Source organism: Scyliorhinus torazame, chromosome 5 (assembly GCF_047496885.1).
Source record: "Scyliorhinus torazame isolate Kashiwa2021f chromosome 5, sScyTor2.1, whole genome shotgun sequence".
Classification (NCBI taxonomy): Eukaryota; Metazoa; Chordata; class Chondrichthyes; order Carcharhiniformes; family Scyliorhinidae; genus Scyliorhinus; species Scyliorhinus torazame.
Genome location: NC_092711.1, coordinates 168,816,958 through 168,840,275, shown reverse-complemented (window position 1 = coordinate 168,840,275; position 23,318 = coordinate 168,816,958). Strand labels below are relative to the sequence as shown.

The 23,318-nt window shown below is 49.0% G+C and overlaps 2 long non-coding RNA genes across 2 annotated transcripts; one reads left to right on the top strand and one right to left on the bottom strand.

Moving 5' to 3' along the window:
• Positions 1-51: 51 nt before the first annotated feature.
• Positions 52-2,191, top strand: LOC140420558 (uncharacterized). Its single transcript, XR_011946442.1, has 2 exons — positions 52-176; positions 396-2,191. It is a non-coding gene; the product is annotated as an uncharacterized lncRNA (long non-coding RNA).
• A 10,634-nt stretch (positions 2,192-12,825) lies between these two features.
• Positions 12,826-22,775, bottom strand: LOC140420556 (uncharacterized). The gene is made up of 2 exons (XR_011946441.1): positions 22,530-22,775; positions 12,826-15,520 (listed from the first exon to the last, which is right to left on the bottom strand). It is a non-coding gene; the product is annotated as an uncharacterized lncRNA (long non-coding RNA).
• Positions 22,776-23,318: the final 543 nt, after the last annotated feature.

Here is a 23,318-nt window from a genome sequence, read left to right as displayed (position 1 = left end):
ACTGAGAGATTGAGCTTCACACAGACTGCAACCTCTTCCTGTCTCCAACATCTGTGAGTAAAACACTTTCTTTTCTCCCCCTTTCCATTTCTTTTCTCATTCTGACCTTCAATTGGTGACTTGCAGCAACTGAAGGGAAAGGCAGTGAATCCAGGGAGGGTGCAGACCCTGGAAAGGTTGGTCCAGGTCTCTCTCTCTCTTAAAGACATTGACATTCTTTGTTCCAACAGCTTGACACATTTATTTGTCTGGCTAGAATGGAGGGAGTGTGTGTGGGATGGAAATTACAGTTTTGGGGGAAACAAGATGGAAAATAATATTCCATAAAAACAGAATTGTCTTTTCTAAATTTCTATCCTGTGCTGAGTAATGAATTTTGGAATCTCCTTTTACAGGATGTTTCAAGAGGAGGATTTACAGACAGAAATCTCAAACCAGACATCATGTCAGCATCTGCCAAAGACATTCAGATTCACAGAGCCTGAATATCATTGGCCTTTGAGTCTCGAGGGAGAAATGTTTGTTTTGACTACTTCAAAAGATTTTAATCATCAGTGTGATTGAAAGAGCACTGAGACACACACCAAAGTGAGAGTCTTCCAGTTAACTGACTGTGGAAATAACTTAACAGCCTGAAAAAAACATCACACCATTCATAGCAGGGAGAGACCATACGTGTTCTGTGTGTGTGAGCCAAGCTGTCAACTGATTGCCAAACCTGGCGAGTCACGTAAACACCTGCCGAATGGAGAAACCATGGAAATGTGGGGACTGTGGGAAAGGATACAAAGTCCCATCCGAGCTGGAAATTCATCGACGCAGCCACACTGGGGAGAGGCCGTTCACCTGCCCAGAGTGTGGGAAGGGATTCGCTCGGTTATTTAACCTTCAGTTACACCAGCGAACTCACACCCGGGAAAGGCCATTCTCCTGCTTTGAGTGTGGGAAAGGATTCACCAAGTCATCCAACCTGAAGTTACATCAGAGAGTTCACACGGGAGAGAGGCCACACACCTGCTCTCAGTGTGCGATGGGATTCATTGATTCATCCACTCTAAAGAAACATCAGCGAATTCACACCAGGGAAAAGCCGTTCTCCTGCTCTGAGTGTGGGAGGGGATTCGCTCAGTCATCCCACCTGCAGACACATCAGCGAATTCACAATGGGGAGCGGCCTTTTACTTGCTCCGCGTGTGGGAAAGGATTCCCTCAGTTATCCAACCTGCTGTCACACCAGCGGGTTCACAGTGGGGAGAGGCCTTTCACATGCTCCATGTGTGGGAAAGGATTCATCCACTCTGCAGAGACACCAGAGAGTTCACACCGGGGAGAGGCCATTCACCTGCTCTGAGTGTGGGAAGCGATTTGCTCAGTCTTACCACCTGCAAACACATCAGCGAATTCACAATGGGGAGCGTCCTTTTACTTGCTCTGCATGTGGGAAGGGATTCACTCAGTCATCCCACCTGCAGACACACCAGCGAGTTCACAGTGGAGAGAGGCCGTTCACCTGTTCTGTGTGTGGGAAGGGATTTATTTGTTCATCCGAGCTGCTGAGACACCAAGGCAGTCACACTGATTAGAGACATTTTAGATGCTCTGATTGTGGTGTTAATTGTATCTGTTGGGTTTCAGTATCCACAGTATTGATTGGATGGTTACTTGAGCAAATATAAAGAGCCATTCTTCATGCCCGGTGGGCACTGCGGGGGTTGGGCTGCATCATTGACTCACAAGATAACATTTTAGTTTCAAGTTTTATAACTTTACTTTGATAATTTGTTTTTTGTTTCACTGCCCAGTCAATGTTATTGTTTGTTTTAAAGGAGCAGAAAGAGACGCTGACTGACATCAGGTGGTGGCAGGTGGTTTATAAATGGAACATTTCACTCTGTGAACAAATCCACACCAAATAGAGATTGAGTCCACCCTAAGGCTGGATTATTAATGGAGGTTCGAGCTCACACCAAACTGAAAGGTGAAGAAAAATACGCCACCATTTATAAAGGGGGAGATCAGGAATCAAAACCTCCATTCTGTTTACAGACCAGTAGTGAGAGGAGAAATCAGAGCTGTTTAAATTAATTCCCCTCCTTTCTGTAACAAGAAACACTGACTGACATGGAGTGGAGTGGGGTCAGGAGGTATCTACCTGTAATGTTTCACTCTGTGAATAAATCCATACCAAGTACAGAGTGGCTCCAGTTTCTTCCTTCACCATAAAGCTCTCAGGATTGTAACATAGGAACACAGAATGGTTGCCGGATTGTGAAGGTTGAAAAATAATAGTTCAGACAGAATCTTACAATCCCAGTAGTTTTTGTGAGAAATAACTGAAGCAAGTGGAAATTGTCAGGGTCTGATTACTCGCCGATGTTCTCGGAGTCTGAGCCATATGACCAGTGGAAGAATGAAGTGGAGATGTGGACAGGGGTTACATCCCCACCAAGGAGGAAACAAGGTCTGGCCTCGGCATCCTCACTTCCTAACAAAAGGAAAATCAGAAGCAAAGTATTCTGGGAGCCCGTCAGTTGGATCCTGATTAAAGTTTGGATTTTCCATTAGGGTTTCATTGATGAGGTTTACAAGAAAGATGATCTGTTGGATGTCTATGATGCATGACTGATTATCAAGTTCAATACCCTGAGACTTCCCTCCATATCCATTGATCCCTTTAGTCCCAAGAGCTGTATCTAATTCCTTCTTGAAATTACACAATGTTTTGGCCTCAACTATTTTCTGTGATGGTGAATTGCAAAGATTCACCACTCTCTGGGTGAAGAAATTTCCCCTCACTTCAGACCTAAAAGGTTTACTCCTTATCCTCCAATTATGACCCCAGTTCTGGACTCGCCCACCATCGGGAACGTTCTTTCTGAATCTACCCTGTCTAATCCTGTTGGAATTTTGTAAGTTTCTATGAGATCCCCTCTAACTCGTCTAAACTCCAATGAATATAATCCTAACCGATTTAGTCTCTGCTCATGACAGTCCCGCTATCCCAGGAATCGGCCTGGTAAACCTTCCCTTCCATAGCAATAACATCCTCAGATAAGGAAACCAAAACTGCACACAATACTCCAGGTGTGGCCTCACCAGTGCCCTATACAATTGCAGTAAAACATTTCTATTCCGATACTCAAATACATTTGCTATGAAGGCCAACATACATTTGCCTTCTTTACTGCCTGCTTGCTGTACCTGCGCGCTTACTTTCAATAACTGATGTATGAGGTCACCAAGGTCTTGCTGAGCTTTCAATTAACATCCATTCAAATAATAATCTGCCCTTCCCATTTTTGCTCCCAAAGCAGATAATCTCACATTTATCTACATTATACTGCACATATCATGCACATGCCCACTTACTCAGTCTGTCCAAATCCCACTGAAGCATCTCTGCATCTTCCTCACAGCTCACCCTCCCACCCAACGTTGTACCATCTTCAAATTTGTAGATAATACATTTAGTTCCCTCGTCCAAATCATTAATATATAATGTGGACAGTTGGGGTCTTTGCACACATCCCTGCGGTACCCCATTGTCACTGCCTGCCAATCGGAAAAAGACCCATTTATTCCAACTTTTTGCTTCCTGTTTTCTATCCTTCTCAAAACACTACCCGTAATCCCCTGTGCTTTAACTTTACACAGTAATCTGCCATGTGAGACCTTGTCAAAGGCCTTCTGAAAGATCAGCATGAAGTGATCCAGTGATGAGTGTGTTTGTCACAGACTCATTCAACTGTGCTGTGTTAGACGGTGGCTGCACCCAACAGTATGTGGATCAGATTGTTGGAAATGTTACCCAGATTCGCCACATGGTGAAGATCGACACAAGGTTCAGGAGTATAAAATTCTTCTTGTTTCAATTTTGTGATATCAACACATTGAAGTCACTAAAAAGAGTGGGGATTCCATGCAGCATAGCTGGAGTCAGTCACTTTATCAGGACTAGTGAAATATCTTTATGTAGAGTAAACCTTCCATAAAAAGACACAAATACAACTGGATAGGGAGCAAGATAAAGCAATTGTTTTACAAAGTCAGTGGATGTGCAGTTTACGCAATCAGGTCATTATTGTATCCCCTGAACGATAGCTGATGTTTCTAATCAGAGTGTTTGAGAAGGATTAATGGCATCGGGTGATAGGAATCAGAGAGAAACAGCATTAAATACACATTGATCAATCCCCCATTGTCCAAATTCACTCATCTTTCAGCTCTCTGCTGAGTTCCACGTCCATTTTGAGATGAAAAATGTCACACTTTTTACCTGGTTTCTGAAAGTTTGCTTCTTGCAGTCATTCCAGCCAAAGGTCCAAGTGCAACTGAAGATTCCTCGTTGTTCTCCACAGGTGAACTTTCAACCTGTCTTCAAAACAGACTCTGCTGATTTCAGATTTGAACTTTATTGTCCTTTTTCTCTCAGAGGATTGTGCAATGTTGGCCCTCTCTGCCTCAGAAGGTGGATGCAGGTTCATTGGATATGTTTAAGGTGGAGGTAGCTAGATGTGTATTAGACAAGAGAATCAAAGGTCATTGGGTAGTATGGAACTGGAGACACAACCAGGTCAGCCATGATCTTAATGAAAAGTGGAACAGGCTCGAGGGGCCGAATGGCCTATTTCTGCTCCTATCTCATACATCCTCATCTTTCAACTCGACAAAAAACATCTTTGTAAATTCCGTAGTTAACTTGTCTCTCCCTCTCTTCGTTACATGTTGTCGTACAGTCATATAGACAGACTGGGATTGTTTCCGCTGGAGTTTCGGAGAGTGAGGGGTTGATCTGATTGAAGTAAATAAGATCCTGAACGGTATTGACAAAGTGGACATGGAAAGGATGTTTCCTGTTGTGGACGTGTCCTGAAGTAGGGGGCACTTGTTTAAAATTAGGGGCCGTCCTTTCCGGACAGAGACAAGATTCTTTCTCCCTCAGAGGGATGTGTGACTTTGGAACTCTGCCGCAGAAGGCGGGTCACTGAATATGTTTAACACAGAGGTAGATAGATTCTTGTTCTTTGTTAGAGAATCAAAGGTTATCGGGAATGTGGAGCTTGAAATACAATTGGATCAGCCATGATCTTATCAAATGGCGGAGCAGACTCGAGGGGCCGAATGGCCGTCTGCTGTTCCTAATTCATAGTTTCAGATTAAAGTTCAATTTCCAGCCTTAAACATTTTAAATTCTCTTTTTGAGATAAGTTCAAAATGGCTTTCTTTTGAACCAAGAACTGGTTCTTTATTTGGCCAAGATCTTCCTTGGGCCACTTTAAGAACATCATCCAGATGCTGTTTCTGCTCAAGCAGAAAGGTTTGATATTCTCGTTTGGTCTGAGCTTTAAACAATTCTCAATCTGTCAGTTTCTCCTGATCCCATTCAGATCGGATTCCATTGAATTTTTCCTGAGCAACATCAACAGCCTCCTCGTTTTGGATCTTGCATTTTCTTTCTGAACCTTCCACACATTTCACCAATCAGTTTACACCAATCGTTCTGAGGTTGTGACTGGTCTTTTGATCTCAGTCCAGTGGTTTGGATTTTTTCCAGCTGTATCCTGCATCTCACTAACAGGACCATTTAGTTCAGTGTTAATGGTCATTAACCCTTTCTGCTCATTCCGAGATCTGGAGGGTAGGATGCTATTAAAATGAATGTCTCGTTTTTTTGCACAAGTAAAATCAAACAGCCAAGTACTTTGTAAACCAAGTCTGGGCAGCAACTAAGAGAACAGAAGGAACAGGAAAGATTAGGGAACAGGCTGTTCTTTGACTATTAAATGTCTCAATTGCAGAGCGCTGTGAGCCAGGAAGCAGGCTGGTCACAGATGAGGTGTTGAATAAACAAGTAAGAGAGAGAGTGAGGGGAAGCCATCCCCAGGGAAACAGCTCAGCTACAGATGAAGTGCTGAAGACAAAAGGCCAGTTTGTGCAAAAGATCATTTTCTTTGCTAAACCGAAGACCATTCCCAAGTCCTGGTCACTTAGGCCGTACCGTGTGGTAGTTACTGGCTAGATTTGACCAATGGATTTTGGTTGTTGTTTGGGAAAAGGAGGGGTCTCGGTAGAGTTGAGGATTATGTGGGAAATAGATGCCTTTGTGTTCCCCGTCTTTGAGAGACTAAATGCTCACTGTTAATGTACCGAAGTATAAGATTGTTCTTTGTAATGTTTCATTATCTTTCATCTACTTTACTGAAGACTTTTATTGTTGTTTAATGAAAGAGGGTTGAGTTCTCACTGTTTCCACAGACCTTTCTCACTAGTATCCAAAAAGACAAGCCACCACACAAACCAGTGTTTCAGGTGAAATGAAAATCGCTTATTGTCACAAGTAGGCTTCAATGAAGTTACTGTGAAAAGCCCCTAGTCGCCACATTCCGGCGCCTGTTCGGGGAGGCTGGTACGGGAATTGAACCTTGCTGCTGGCCTGCTTGGTCTGCTTTAAAAGCCAGTGATTTAGCCCAGTGTGCTAAACCAGCCCCTAGTTGGAACACTCTCCCACTTCCACGGCGTTTCGGATCAGCTTTCAGTCCTTTCTGTGCCGGTGTTTGATTTGGAAATTCTGCAAAACCTTCCGCCGCCTCTTTAGTGTCCGTTACTAGAATTGTTCCATCGATATAGTTTCTTCCATCAATTTGTTCCTTAACTGGATCACAGGTAACTGAGGGATTTCACGAGAAACATCTTTACCCAGCGAGTGGTGAGAATGTGGAACTCGCTACCACAGCGAGTGGTTGAGGTGAACAGCTTGAATACATTGAAGGGGAAGCTAGATAAATACATGAGGTGGAAAGGAATAGAAGGAGATGCTGATGGGGGAGATGAAGAGAGGTGGGTGGAGGCTCATGTGGAGCATTAATATTGACAGAGACCAATCAAGATGACTGGCCTGACCCTGTGCTGTAGACTCAATGTAACAGAGGCAAATGTATTTATTTTAGATCCAACTGTAGTGGGGGGAAAACACTATTTACTATCCAGGGTAAAATAAATGTCCTTCATCAGCTTTTTAGGGTAATCTCAGTGGAAATATGCTCTCCCAGGCTTCCGGGTGCGGCGATGACCAGCTGAGTCGCACGTTTCGGCAGCTCCCGGTGGAACGGACTTTTGGGCTCTTAATAAGAGCCCCAACGGCAATTTTAACGGCTAAAAGTACTGTGCGGTGAACCAGAAGGGAATCCCCCCCGGACACAGATGAAAAAAGGAGAGGAAGGTGGCCGGATTGCGGTGGATCCTTTAGAGCAGCGGCAAGGAAGACAAGCAAAAACCAAGATGGCGTCGGAAGGTGGCAGTTTAATATGGGGCCCTGAACAACACGAGTTTTTGAAACGCTGCGTGGAAGAACTCAAAAAGGAAATGAAGAAAGAGCTGTTGGCCCCGATATTACAGGCGATCGAAGGGCTAAAGGAGGAGCAAAAGACCCAGGAACGAGAGCTTCGGGTCGTGAAGGCAAAGGCTGCCGAGAATGAGGACGACATACAGGGCCTGGTGGTGAAGACGGAGATGCACGAGGCACACCATAAACGATGTGTGGAAAGGCTGGAGGCGCTGGAGAACAACGCGAGGAGGAACAACCTAAAGATTCTTGGTCTTCCTGAAGGTGCGGAGGGAGCGGACGTCGGGGCATATGTGAGCACGATGCTGCACTCGTTAATGGGAGCAGAGGCCCCGGCAGGTCCGCTGGAGGTGGAGGGAGCATACCGAGTGATGGCGCGAGGACCGAGAGCAGGAGAAATTCCTAGAGCCATAGTGGTGAGATTCCTCCGTTTTAAGGACAAAGAGGTGGTCCTTAGATGGGCAAAGAAAACTCGGAGCAGTAAGTGGGAGAACGCGGTGATCCGCGTATACCAAGACTGGAGTGCGGAGGTGGCGAGAAGGAGGGCGAGCTTTAATCGGGCCAAGGCGGTGCTTCATAAAAAGAAGATAAAATTCGGAATGCTGCAACCGGCAAGACTGTGGGTCACATATCAAGGGAGGCACCACTACTTTGAGACGGCGGATGAGGCGTGGACTTTTATCGTGGAAGAAAAATTGGAATGAGCGGGTTATTAAAAAAAAGAACGTTTGAAACAAAGTGGTGGGGCGAGTATGGGGGGCGAAGAGGGGGGTAAAAAGGGGGGAAAGAGGAGTTTTATGTTATTAATCCTGCGATGTGGTAACTTTTCTCTCTTCCACAGGAGGTGGTGGGGGGAGGAAAGGAGGTGGAGGAGATGGGGCGTTGACCATTGGGGGCGGGGCCAAGGGGGAAGCCCGGGCTCGGTTCCCGCGCTATGATAATCATGGCGGGAATAGGGAAGCAGGAAGGAGGGGGCGTAGCACGGTGCGAGCCGAGGTCACGGGGGGAAGCCGAGTTCGGCCAGAGTTTGCTGACTTCTGGGAGCAACATGGCGGGTGTAACTACGCTAGTGGGGGATCTAGCCAGGGGGGGGGGGGGGGGGGGGGAACTATTGGGCTGCTGCTGCTGGGGAGAGGGGGGAGCTGGTATGGGGTGGGATGGGCGGGGGGGGCACCGCCTGGGGGGACACAGCTGCATGGGAACCAGGTGAGGAGCTGGAAAAAGGGGATGGCTAATCGACAAGGGGGGGGTGTAAAAAAATGCCCCCCAACCCGGCTGATCACGTGGAACGTGAGAGGGCTGAATGGGCCGATAAAGAGGGCACGGGTACTCGCACACCTTAAGAAACTTAAGGCAGATGTCGTTATGTTACAGGAAACGCACTTGAAACTGATAGACCAGGTGAGACTACGCAAAGGTTGGGTGGGGCAGGTGTTCCATTCGGGGCTAGATGCGAAAAACAGGTGGGTGGCTATATTAGTGGGGAAGCGGGTAATGTTTGAGGCAAAGACTATAGTGGCGGATAGCGGGGGCAGATACGTGATGGTGAGTGGCAAACTACAGGGGGAGACGGTGGTTTTGGTAAACGTATATGCCCCGAACTGGGATGATGCCAATTTTATGAGGCGTATGCTAGGACGCATCCCGGACCTAGAGGTGGGAAAGTTGGTAATGGGGGGAGATTTCAATACGGTGTTGGAACCAGGGCAGGACAGGTCGAGTCCAGGACTGGAAGGAGGCCGGCAGCAGCCAAGGTGCTTAAAGATTTTATGGAGCAGATGGGAGGAGTAGACCCGTGGAGATTTAGCAGACCTAGGAGTAAGGGGTTTTCGTTTTTCTCCTATGTCCACAAAGTCTATTCGCGAATAGACCTTTTTGTTTTGGGAAGGGCGTTGATCCCGAAGGTGAGGGGGACAGAGTATACGGCTATAGCCATTTCGGATCACGCTCCACATTGGGTGGACTTGGAGATAGGGGAGGAAACAGAAGGGCGCCCACCCTGGAGAATGGACATGGGATAATGGCAGATGAGGGGGGGGTGTCTAAGGGTGAGGGGGTGCATTGAAAAGTACTTGGAACTCAATGATAATGGGGAGGTCCAGGTGGGAGTGGTCTGGGAGGCGCTGAAGGCAGTGGTTAGAGGGGAGCTGATATCAATAAGGGCACATAAAGGAAAGCAGGAGAGTAGGGAACGGGAGCGGTTGCTGCAAGAACTTCTGAGGGTGGACAGGCAATATGCGGAGGCACCGGAGGAGGGACTGTACAGGGAAAGGCAAAGGCTACACGTAGAATTTGACCTGCTGACAACAGGTACTGCAGAGGCACAGTGGAGGAAGGCACAGGGTGTACAGTACGAATATGGGGAGAAGGCGAGCAGGTTGCTGGCCCACCAATTGAGGAAAAGGGGAGCAGCGAGGGAAATAGGGGGAGTGAGGGATGAGGAAGGAGAGATGGAGCGGGGAGCGGAGAGAGTGAATGGAGTGTTCAAGGCATTTTATAAAAAATTATACGAAGCTCAACCCCCGGATGGGAGGGAGAGAATGATGGGCTTTCTGGACCGGCTGGAATTTCCCAAGGTGGAGGAGCAGGAAAGGGTGGGACTGGGAGCACAGATTGAAATAGAGGAAGTAGTGAAAGGAATTAGGAGCATGCAGGCGGGGAAGGCTCCGGGACCGGATGGATTCCCAGTTGAATTTTACAGGAAATATGTGGACTTGCTCGCCCCGCTACTGATGAGGACCTTTAATGAGGCAAAGGAAAGGGGACAGCTGCCCCCGACTATGTCTGAGGCAACGATATCGCTTCTCCTAAAGAAGGAAAAGGACCCGCTGCAATGCGGGTCCTATAGACCTATTTCCCTCCTAAATGTAGACGCTAAGATTCTGGCCAAGGTAATGGCAATGAGGATAGAGGATTGTGTCCCGAGGGTGGTCCATGAGGACCAAACTGGGTTTGTGAAGGGGAGACAGCTGAATACGAATATACGGAGGCTGCTAGGGGTAATGATAATGCCCCCACCAGAGGGGGAAGCGGAGATAGTGGTGGCGATGGATGCCGAGAAAGCATTTGATAGAGTGGAGTGGGATTATCTGTGGGAGGTGCTGAGGAGATTTGGGTTTGGAGATGAATATGTTGGATGGGTGCAGCTGTTGTATAGGGCCCCAGTGGCGAGTGTGGTCACGAATGGACGGGGATCTGCATACTTGCGGCTCCATAGAGGGACAAAGCAGGGATGCCCTCTGTCCCCATTATTGTTTGCACTGGCGATTGAGCCCCTGGCAATAGCATTGAGGGGTTCCAAGAAGTGGAGGGGAGTACTTAGAGGAGGAGAAGAACACCGGGTATCTCTGTATGCGGATGATTTGTTGTTATATGTAGCGGACCCGGTGGAGGGGATGCCAGAGATAATGCGGACACTTCGGGAGTTTGGAGAATTCTCAGGATATAAACTGAACATGGGGAAAAGTGAGTTGTTTGTGGTGCATCCAGGGGAGCAGAGCAGAGAAATAGAGGACTTTCCGCTGAGGAAGGTAACAAGGGACTTTCGTTACTTGGGGATCCAGATAGCCAAGAATTGGGGTACATTGCATAGGTTAAATCTAACGCGATTGGTGGAACAAATGGAGGAGGACTTCAAGAGATGGGACATGGTATCCCTGTCACTGGCAGGGAGGGTGCAGGCGGTTAAAATGGTAGTCCTCCCGAGATTTCTCTTTGTGTTTCAGTGCCTCCTGGTGGTGATCACGAAGGCTTTTTTCAAAAGGATCGAAAAGAGTATCATGAGTTTTGTGTGGGCCGGGAAGACCCCGAGAGTGAGGAAGGGATTCTTACAGCGTAGTAGGGATAGGGGGGGGCTGGCACTACCGAGCCTAAGTGAGTACTACTGGGCCGCCAATATCTCAATGGTGAGTAAGTGGATGGGAGAAGAGGAGGGAGCGGCGTGGAAGAGATTGGAGAGGGCGTCCTGTAGGGGGACTAGCCTACAAGCTATGGTGACGGCCCCATTGCCGTTCTCACCGAAGAAATACACCACAAGCCCGGTGGTGGTGGCGACTTTGAAAATTTGGGGACAGTGGAGACGGCATAGGGGAAAGACGGGAGCCTTGGTGGGGTCCCCGATAAGAAATAACCATAGGTTTGCCCCGGGGAGAATGGATGGGGGATTTGGAATATGGCAAAGAGCAGGAGTAACGCAACTGAAAGATCTGTTTGTGGATGGGAAGTTCGCAAGTCTGGGAGCGCTGACCGAGAAATATGGGTTGCCCCAAGGGAATGCATTCCGGTATATGCAACTGAGGGCTTTTGCGAGGCAACAGGTGAGGGAATTCCCGCAGCTCCCGACGAATGAGGTGCAGGACAGAGTGATCTCAAAGACATGGGTGGGGGACGGTAAGGTGTCAGATATATATAGGGAAATGAGGGACGAGGGGGAGATTATGGTAGATGAGCTGAAAGGGAAATGGGAAGAAGAGCTGGGGGAGGAGATTGAGGAGGGGCTGTGGGCGGATGCCCTAAGTAGGGTAAACTCATCGTCCTCGTGTGCCAGGCTAAGCCTGATTCAATTTAAGGTGTTACACAGGGCGCATATGACTGGAGCACGGCTCAGTAAATTTTTTGGGGTAGAGGATAGGTGTGCGAGATGCTCGAGAAGCCCAGCGAATCACACCCACATGTTCTGGTCATGTCCGGCACTACAGGGGTTCTGGGTGGGGGGTGACAAAGGTGCTTTCGAAAGTAGTGGGGGTCCAGGTCGAACCAAGCTGGGGGTTGGCTATATTTGGGGTTGCACAAGAGCCGGGAGTGCAGGAGGCGAGAGAGGCCGATGTTTTGGCCTTTGCGTCCCTAGTAGCCCGGCGCAGGATACTGTTGATGTGGAAAGAAGCCAGGCCCCCGGGTGTGGAGACCTGGATAAATGACATGGCAGGGTTTATAAAGCTGGAACGGATTAAGTTCGTCCTAAGGGGATCGGCTCAAGGGTTCACCAGGCGGTGGCAACCGTTCGTCGAATACCTCACAGAAAGATAGAGGGAATGGAAAAGAAGAAGGTAGCAGCAGCAGCCCAGGGGGGGAGGGGGGGGGGGAGGGGGGGAGGAACCAGAAGGACTCTCAGGGTTGTTAATATATATGTATAATATGTATAGGTCGTTGCTATAAATAATTGTATATTGGACTGTTAAACCATATTTTTGGAGAGTGTTTATCTGAGACAAGGCAGTTGCCATTTAGTTTTAGTTTTCGTTTTTGTTATATACTATTTATTCTTTGTTTATAAAACAGGTCATTGTTATTTATACGGTTATATTATTGTGTAAAGGACACACAAAGTACTGTGATGGTTGACCAAAAATTTTCAATAAAGTATTAAAAAAAAAAAAAGAAATATGCTCTCCCAGGCTGTTACGATCCCGGTCGGGACTGTTAATATTTAAAGAGAATTCCAAACACTCAGTAATTAACTAAAAGAACCGTAACACAGGATTACATTCCTCTTAGCAAAACAAACTTTAATGGAAATTAAACAAAATGAATAAAGTTCATGCTACTAACCTAACACCTATTTAAGTTCTAATCCCATTCTACATTCAGTTCCACCCAAGGGTTCCCTTACACACCAGTCGACGAGGACCCAGGTTCGATCCCGGCCCTGGGTCACTGTCTGTGTGGAAATTGCACATTCTCCCCGTGTCTGCGTGGGTCTCACCCCCACAAGCCAAAGGTGTGCAGTGTAAGTGGGTTAGCGATGCTAAATTGCCCCTTAACTGAAAAAAAAATTGTGTACTCTGAATTTATTTGTTTTTAAAATCTGTATGAATATTGGCCTCGGGGGCATTATACAGCAGACAAATCCAGGAGGCAAATGTAGGACCGATTGCAAATCTCCCCAAAATCTCAAATAATTAGTTCCATTCCAGCCTATCAAATGTTTTTCAGCATCCAAAGACACCATGACCTCAGGCTCCAGAGCAGTGGAGGGGGAGAGGACAATGTTTAAGAGGCGTTGAGCATTGGCCGACAACTGCCACCCCTTCACAAAGCCTGTCCAATCTTCAGGCACGATAACTGGGAGACACGGCTCCAGCTGGAACGACGCCCTCAGCCAACAGCTTAACATCGGTGTTCAGAAGTGAAATGGGTCGGTACGGCCCACCTTCTACTGGGTCCTTGTCCCCCTTGAGGAGCAAAGAAATTGAGGCTCGAGTGAGGGTCAGGGGTAGTGACCCCCTGCACAGCGAGTGGTTAAACATGTCCATTAACAAAGGTATGAGCTGCTCCGAGAACATTTCTAAAATTCAGCTGGGAAGCTGTCCGGACCTGGGGCTTTGCCAGATTGCAGCTGCCCAATACACATCAATATTCCTGCCCGGCACAGGGGGGAATCCAATTCCCATCTCCTGCCTCCCTCTCCGGTCGGGAAATGTAAACCATCCAAAAAAAAATCATACCTGATGTGTTTGGAGGCTCCGACTCATACAGCTCACGGTGATATGAACCGAAAGCTGCATTAACCTGGAGAGGAGCTGATCCAGGTTATCTTCCTTATTCCGAAGGTGATCAGCCTTCTCCCCATGTTTGTGCAAGGTGTCCCTGGAACACCGTAACTGACCCACAGCCTTATCCATAGGTATCAGTTCAAATTGGAGCTGTAATTTCGTCCTGTACGTCAGTCGCTCCGGTGTTGGGACAAGTAAATATTGGCGGTCAACTTCCAAAATGGAATCCACCAGTCTTTGTCACTCCAATCTCTGTTTTCATGGTGTGAGATTTATGTGAGATCATTTCCCCCATGATTACATCTTTAGGGCCTCCCAGAGTGTGGAAGGAGATATTGACTCTGATTTGTTGAGCTTTGGCCGCAGACAACCACTCACAACATTTGTCATCAGACCTCAGCGTGGTGTCGAGTCTCCAAGGTGGGCATTGGGAAGGGCCAAAATCAACAAAATGAGGGGCGTGGTCAGAGATGACAATCGCCGAATATTCGGCTGCTGCCACTGAAGGGAGGAGGGACTTAGCAACAATAAAACATCAATTTGGGAATAACAAGACTCCACTAAAATTACATTTAAGCTCCTATTCACAAACTTACCCACTGTCAGAATGAACATGGTTCAGTCCTGGATGTGATTAACAGCAGCAATAACAGCAGAATCCAACCCCTGTCATCACTTGTGAACCCGCTGGTGTCTCCGCAGGTCTGTTGACCGAGTGAATCCCTTCCCATACACGGTGCAGGTGAACGGCCTCTCCCCAGTGTGAACTCGCTGATGTTTCTGCAGGCTGGATGAATGTCTGAATCCCTTCCCACACTGAGGGCAGATGAATGGCCTCTCCCCACTGTGAATTTGTTGGTGTCTCCGCAGGCTGGATGAATGTCTGAATCCTTTCCCACACTGAGAGCAGGTGAATGGCTTCTCTCCAGTGTGAATTCGCTGGTGTATCCGCAGTGTGGATAACTGAATAAATCCCATCCCACACTGAGAGCAAATGAATAGCTTCTCCCCAGTGTGAACTCGCTGATGTTTCCACAGGGTGGATGAATGTCCGAATTCGTTCCCACACTGAAGGCAGGTGAATGGCTTCTCCCCAGTGTGAACCCGCTGGTGTGTCTGTAGGTGGGATAACTGAGTGAATCCCCTCCCACACAGAGAGCAGATGAATGGCTTCTCCCCAGTATGAACTCGCAGGTGTGTCTGTAGGTGGGATAACTGAGTGAATCCCTTCTCACACTGAGAGCAGGTGAACGGCCTCTCCCCAGTGTGACTGCGTCGATGAGATTCCAGCTCTGATGGGAAACTGTATCCCTTCCCACAATCCCCACATTTCCACGGTTTGTCCATGTTTTGGGTCTCCTCGTGTCTCTCCAGGTCCAACAGTCAGTTGAAACCTCGTCCACACACACAACACGTGTACAGTCTCTCCCCGCTGTAAATGGTGCGATGTGTTTTCAGGCTGTGTAACTGGTTAAAGCTCTTTCCACAGTCAGTGCTCTGGAACACTCTCAGTCGGGTGTGTGTGTCTCGGTGTTTTTCCAGTCGCACTGATGTTTAAAATCTTTTGAAATCAACAGGTCGGGCAAACATTTCTCCTTCCAAATTTAATGGTTGATGAACCGAGTGACTGTCAGATCTAGACGTGATGTTTGAGATTTCTGTCTGTAAATCCTATCCTTTTAACATCCTGTAAAAGGAGTTTACAAAAGACATCACAATCAGTACAGGATAGAAATTTAGAACAGATTATTTTAATTTCTTTGGAACATTCTTTCCTCTCTCATTCCCCAAAAGCTGTAAATCTCCGCCCCACACACTCTCCCTCCATTCTCACTCGGCTGTATCTAATATTCACCCTCCCAATTCTCCTGAAGGTGCTGATTCAGGCTGACTGACAGATCCATGCTCACTGCTTCCTGTCCTGGACACAGAGATCATAAGAAATAGGAGCTGCAGTTGGCCATTCGGCCCATCGAGCCTGCTCAACCATTCAATGAGATCATTGGCTGATCTACCTCAGCACCATTTTCCCAAACTATTCCCCAGTTCCCTCGATCTCTTCAATATCGAGAAACCGATCAGTGTCTGTCTTGAAAATACTTGATGACTGAGGCTCCACGGTCTCTGGGGGAGAGAATTCCAAAGTTTCACCACATCCTCGAGTGAAGAAATCCCTCCTCATCTCAGCTTTCTCTCCATTTTCCTGCCTTTTCCCCATAACCCTCGACCACCTCGCAGGTTTCGATGGGGGAGCAGTGATGGTGAGCGTGCCTTTTGTTTCTCTTTGTTTGAGGCTGAGAGGATGGGGGAGGGGTGGACTGTAAGGGCGGAGGGAAGTCAGCGGCCTTGGCCGGGGGCCACCATGCTAGCTGGGCGGGCTACTTAACGGGAGTGAAGTGGGCGGTTGCCAGGAGGAAGGGGGGGTGGGGGGAGGTGGGGTGGTGGGGGGAGGGGGGGGTGATTGGGTTGTTTTTTTGTTTGGTTGATGGGGGTGGGGGGGGGGGAAGAGAGAGGGTTTCTGAATTGACTGCGGTTGGTGTGGCGCAGTTGGGAAGGGAGAGATGGCGGAAGATATCGGAAGGCAGGCCTGGTGACCCGGGTTGGGGGCTGGCTTAAAATGGGATCTGGCTGATCGGCAAGGGAGCCCCCCCCCCCGCCCAGGCTGGTCATGTGGAACGTGCGAGGGTTGAATGGGCCGGTTAAACGGTCACATGTTTTTGCGCATTGGAGGAGCCTGAAGGCGGATGTTGTGTTCTTGCAGGAGACATTCCTGAAGTTGGGGGATCAGACGAGGCTGAGGAAGGGGATGGTGGGGCAGGGGTTCCACTCGGGGTTCGACATGAAGACGAGGCGGTGGTGGTGTTGGTTAATATGACAGTGGCTTTTGAGGTGGGGAGCATCTTGGCCGATTCGAGGGGTAGGTGTGTGACCGTCAGTGGGAAGTTGGGGGGGATGCCGGTATTCCTGATTTATGTCCAGAATTGGGACGAGGTCAACTTTATGAGGCGGGTGTTAGGGAAGATCCCAGACCTGGACAATGCACCGGATGATTATGGAGGGTGATGTCGATACGATCCTGGATCCGAGTTTGGATCGGTCGAGTTTTAAGTCGGAGGGGGGAGGAGGGTCATGAAGCACCTCAGGGGGCGGACCCACCGAGGTTTGACAGGCCGAGGGAGAAGGAGTTTTCGTATTTCTCCCGTATGCTCCGGGTGTATTCCCGGATCGACAGTTTTGTTATGGACAAGGTGCTGTGGGCCGGGGTGGCCGACTCGGACTACTCGGTGATTGTGGTTTCCGGCCACGCGCCGCACTGGGTGGATTTGTGGGTGGTGAAGGGGGAGGCCCAATGGCAGCAGTAGAGGTTAGATGTGGGGCTGTTGGCGAATGAGGGAGTGTGTGAGCGAGTGACGGCTTCCACACGGGGCTATGTGGAGTTCAACAACATGGGGGAGGTCACAGCCACCACGCTGTGGGAGGCACTTAAGGCAGCAGTTAGGGGGGAATTTATTTCAATCGATGTGCATAGAGAGAGGGTGGAGCGTGAGGAGAGGGCGACGCTGGTAGGGGATATTCTGAGGGTGGATCAGAGGGACTCGGTGGCACTGGAGGAGAGGTTGTTAAAGGAGAGACAGAGGCTCCAGATGGAGTTTTGGTTGGTGTCCACGGGGCAGTTGCGGAGGGCCAGTGTATGAGTGGGGAAAAGGCGAGCAGGAAGCTGGGCCATCAGCTGAAGAAGCAGGCAGCGGCGAGGGAGATTGGAACAGTGAGGAACGAGAGGGGCATCTGGAGGGGGTGAATGGGGCATTTGAGGCCTTCTATAGGAGGCTGTACGTGATTAAGCCCCAACCAGGAAGGAGAGGTCGAGACAGTTCCTGGATGGGTTGGAGTTCCCCAAGGTGGAGGGGGTGAGGGTTTGGGGCTGAAGGAGGTCTGTGTGTATGTGTATGGGCCCCGTGGGTGAAGCAGGTGTTCCTGTAGATGGGATGGGAGGGGGCGGGGTGTTGCTGAATTTGACAAATTATTATTGGGTGGCGAGCATTGCGATGGTGAGAAAATGGGTGATGGAGGAGAGATCGGTGTGTGGGTGGGTGGAGGTAGCATCGTGTAGGGGCACGGGTTTGAGGGCACAGTTGTTGGCACCTTTTCTGTTCTCCCCGGTCAGGAACTCCGTGAGGCCGGTGGTGGTTTCAGCGTTTTGGGTGTGGGGTCAGTGCTGGCAGCATTTCGGGCTGGAGGACATGTCGGTGTGGGCACCGATACCTGACAACCACAGCTTTGTGCCGGCGAGGCTGGATACGAGGTTCCGGGGGTGGCGGCAGGTCGGAGAGAGAACTTTAGAGACTTGTTCACAGGGGGGAAATTTGCGAGACTGGAGGAGTTGGAGGAATTGTGAGATTTGCAAAAGGGAACGGCTTTAGGTTCCTGCAGGTGAGAGATTTCTTGAGGAGAGAGGTGCTGTTCTTCCCGGGGCTGCCGCCTCCGGTGTTGCAGGACAAGTTCAGAGGATAATATAGGGGAGGGGACGGTGTCGGATATCTACAGGGAATTGATGGAGAGGGTGGGTGCCCCGGGGGAGGAGATTAAGAGCAAATGGGAGGAGGGGTTGATAGGGGTGGTGCAGCCGGGACATGGGCCGAGGCCGTGCGGAAAGTGAATGCGTCCTCGCCATGTGCGAGGTTGAGCCTCATCCAGTTTAAGGTGGTGCATAGGGCCCACATGATGGTGGTGAGGATGAGCCGGTTCTTTGCGGGGGTGGAAGGTGGTGTGGCCGTGTGCGGAGGGCCCGTGAATCACGTTCACATGTTCTGGGCGTGTCTGAGACTGAGGGGTTCGGGCAGGGGTTCTCGGATGTTATGGGTGTGGGGGTGGCCCTGGGTCCGGAGGTGGCGATATTCGGTGTGTCGGAGGATGCGGGAGTCCAGGTGGGGAGAGAGGCAGATGTTTTGGCCTCTGCCTCCTTGATAGCCCGGAGACGGATTTTGTTGTGCTGGCGGGACTCGGAGCGGCCGGAAGCGGGAATGTGGGTGAGCGACCTGGCAGAATGCCTGCGGCTGGAGAAGGTCACGTTCACTTTGTGGGGGTCAGTAGAGGGGCTCACCCGGAGGTGGAAACCTTTCATTGATCATTCGGTGCTCACCAATGGTTTACAGTCGTTGAATTTTGAGCTTCAGAGAGGGACTAGACAGGGCTGCCCTCTGTCTCCTTGTTGTTTGCGTTGGCCACTGAGCCCTTGCCGGAGGATATTTCATCGGAGTCTCTGATATCAGGACTGGAGGGTGGGGTGAGGCAGCACAAGATCACTCTGTGTGCAGATGACGGGCTGCTGTTTGTGTTGAACCCCAGTGTTTCAGTCCTGGCCATTATTGGAGTAGTGGATAGATTTTTTTTAAAGTATTTTTATTCAGATTTTAGCATTTTAACGATTACAGCACAGAACATTACAAAATAAAACCAACACAAAACCCCCAGACCCAACCCACCCCCAACACCCGAACCAACCGCCCAACCTCACTCCCTCCCCTCCCCACCTCACTCCCTCCCCTCCCCACCCCCTCCTGCCCCCTAGCAGTTGATGATAACCAGCTCCTTGAAATTATAGATTCATAGAATTCCTACAGTGCAGAAGGAGGCCATTCGTCCCATCGAGTCTGCATCGGCCCTTGGAACGAGCACCCTACATAAACCCATGCCTCCACCCTACCCCTGTAACCCAGTAACCCCACCTTTCCTTTTGGACACTATGGGGCAATTTAGCATTGCCAATCCACCGAACCTGCACATCTTTGGAATTTAATATAAAAAAACCCCATCTCTTATGGAACCCCTCACTCACCCCCTTAGAGCAAATTTTACCTTTTCTAAATAGGAGAACTCCATTAAATCCCTTGCCACACCGAGGCACAGGGTAGAGAAACTAACCTCCACCTCAACTGAACCCGCCTGCGAGTGATCAACGAGGCGAAGGCTAAAACATTCCCCGCTACTGTCTGCAACTCCGGCACGTCCGACACCCCGAACATGTCCCCAGGGGACTGGCTCTAAATCCACACACAAGATCACTGACATGGTGCTGAAGAACAACCTCCAAAATTTCTCCCAACTTCGGGCAGGACTAGAAGATGAGAACATGATTGGCTGATCCCCCCCCTACACACCTCACAAATATCCTCCACCCCCTCAAACAACTTGGTCAGGTGGCTCTGTGTACTACCTTTAGCTGCATTAACTCCAGCCTCGCACACGAGGTTGAGGCGTTCACCCTCCGCAGCCCCTCACACCACAGCCCCTCCTCCAGCGCCATCCCCACTTCCTCACAAAAATCGCCGAGACGACCCTCCTGCCGAACTCCATCACTGACACCATCCCCTCCATCAAAGAGGAAGGCGGTGTCACCGGAACGGTTGGAAAATCCTTTTTTGCGAAGTCCTGCACCTGCATCTACCTGAAAACCCCTCCCCTTGTGAGACCCTAAACTTCTCTGCCAACTCCCTAAACTCGCAAACTGCCCCTATAGAAATAAGTCCTTCATTTCCATCACCCCCTCGCTCCTCCCATCCACAAAACGATGCAGCCATCCTCCCCAGCTCAAATCTGTGGTTCCCTTGGATTGGCATCAACTTTGACCTCAACCCCCCCAACCTAAAGTGCTGCACAAATTGTCTCTATATTTTCAGCATGGCCACCACCACAGGACTCCCCGAGAACTACCCTAGGGAAACGGGAGCAGCACCATCGCCAGCACCTGCAACCCCCACCCCTTACAATAGCCAGTCTCCATCCTCTTCCACAAAGCCTCCATCTTACTGCTCCAAACATGCACCTTCTTCACGTTTGCCGCCCAATAATAGTCTAACAGGTTCGGAAGTGCCAAGCCCCTGACTGTCGCCCTTTCTGAATCACTGTCTTCCTAATCCTTGTAACCTACCCCCCACACAAATGACAAAACCAATCTATCCACCCCATAAAGAACGATTTCGGCAAAAAGACCGATAAAAATAAAAATCACAGCACAATGTTCATCTTAACCAGTTGCACCCGGGTAGTGGATAGATTTAATGCCTTCTCTGCGTCTAAGATCAATTTTACTGAGTCCAAGGTGGGGAGGGATTGAGGGGTAAGCCCCCTCCTCTTGCTAACTTCCCCTTCAGATGGTTCCCCCTTGGGAGTTAAATATCTGGGAATGTCAATGACCCCCTCTTTCAAACAGCTACATGGGGCCAACTTTCCACAGCTGATGGTGACTATTAGGTAGGACCTTGCCCAGTGGTCGGCTCTTCCAATTTCATGGCGAGGGAGGATCGCCTTCATTAAAATGAATGTGTTGCCCAGACTGTTGTACCCTCTGCAGATGCTGCCTATACTGCTGTCAACCAGAATCATTAAGGAAATTAATGGAATGATTAGTACAGTTATCTGAAACAAAAAGAAACCTTGCCTCAAGTTTATTAAGCTCCAATCAACAGGAGCTAAGGGAGGGTTGGGTCTCCGGAATATCGGGCTATATCAATTGGCCTCTCATCTAAGGTTCATAAGGGATTGGGTGAGGATGGACCCAACATCCCTCTGGCTCGATATAGAAGCAGACCAGTCACTTCTCCCTCTATCCAAAACTGGCATAGCCTGATTACAGAATGCACCCCCATGGAATGTTTAATGTCTGTAGTTCATTCAAAGTCTGATATATTTGGTAAATTATGTGACCCCTATCTCAGATATATAGGTTCCAATTTGACTGACTTGCTCCTCCAGGGATTTCCATCAGTGAATTAAATTCAACTTAGGTCGGGAGTCGGGCACAGTGAGGCACGGTGGTTAGCACTGCTGCCGCACAGAGCCAGGGACCCAGGTTAGATTCCTTGAGTGGCTATCTGTGTGGAGTTTGCACAATCTCCGTGTCTGCTCCGGTTTCCTCCCACAGTCCAAAGATGTGCAGGTTCAGTGAATTCATCATGCTAAATTGCCCCTTCATGTCCAAAGGTGTTAGGTTAGGTGGGTTGACCATGATCAATGCATGAGGTTACGGGGATAGGGTGGGAAGTGTGCCTCCGTGGAGTGCTTTTTCTGAGGGTCAGTGCAGATTGAAGGAGAGAATGGCCTCCTTCCGCACTGTAGAGATTCTAAGTCATCTATGTTATGTTATTCATTTGAATTCGACTATGCTGTTAGTCCATTTGTAATATTTTGGGGGGTGCGTCCTGCATTATTATCCTTCCATTTTTATATAATCTTACCCTCTTTCTCCACTCACTATGTTAACCTGTTAACTGGTTGTTCAATGGATCAGGCAGTTCATCTCGAGGCTCTGGTCGCTCAAATATCCTGTCACAAATTAATTCTGCAATGTGTTGCTGGTATTTATGCTGGCCGTATCAGTTCTGCACTGTATCCATTTTCCACAAAATTTCTATTATTCTGTTGCATTCATTGTTTAAAAATTGTTTAAAAAACATATCAAAAGAAATATTAAAAATATTAACTCATTCATGAATACTCCACTGATCCCTTTTGAAGAGAAATCCAGAAACTAACACTCTTGAGGGAAGAGATGACTAAATATATACCGTAGCTACAGCACAATAATACACTACTGAAATAATAATAAATATACTTCATTATAGAACCATAAATAATATATCTAATCTGTACCATTTAACAACACTGGACATATCTCGGTCTCATATTAATTTACTGACCTCTTAAATGTCAGCCATCTCCTGGGGAAAGCAGCCCTTTAATTGTGAACTTCAGGAAACAGACCATCCTTTTAGCCAAATAAATAAACGTGTCAAGCTGAGGGAGCAAAGGATGTCAATGTCTTTGAGAGAGAGAGAGAGAGAGAGAGAGAGCTGGGCCAAGCTTTGCAGAGTCTGCACTCTCCCTGGATTCACTTCCTTTCCCTTCAGTTGCTGCAAGTGACCAATTGAAGGTGAGAATGAGAAAATAAATGGAAAAGGGGAGAAAAGAAAGTGTTTTACTCACAGATGTTGGAGACAGGAGGAGGTTTTACCTTCACATCCGCTGTGACATCACAATAGAGTCCTGCCTGAATCAGCCAATTGGAATTACTCTATTCCGAAGTGTCGTCACTGGGTTCCAGTGCGCGGTCGCAGGAGCCCCGCCCCGCCCCCACCCTTTGAACCCCCTCCCTCCACACCTCGAGACCAGGTTTCCAGGCAACCGGCTGACGGCTGCGACCAGAGCTGGAGGCGGCTCGGTGATCTCCCCCCTGCCTGAGACTGCGCATGTTTGAAGGAGAATGGAAGCTGCGCGTGTGCAGGCGAGCTCAACTCCTGAGAGGCATTGACCAATGGGAAGAGTTGCACGACCGGAAGGAGTCTGGTCCTCCAGCCAATCAGAGCGCGGGGTTTGTGTGACTGAGCTTCACTCCGGCGGAAACTTCCTCCTGGGCCTTCATCAAACAAACCTCCAGACGCCGCTGGTTCTCCAGCATTCTGCACCTTTCATCAGCAGTGACGCAAATG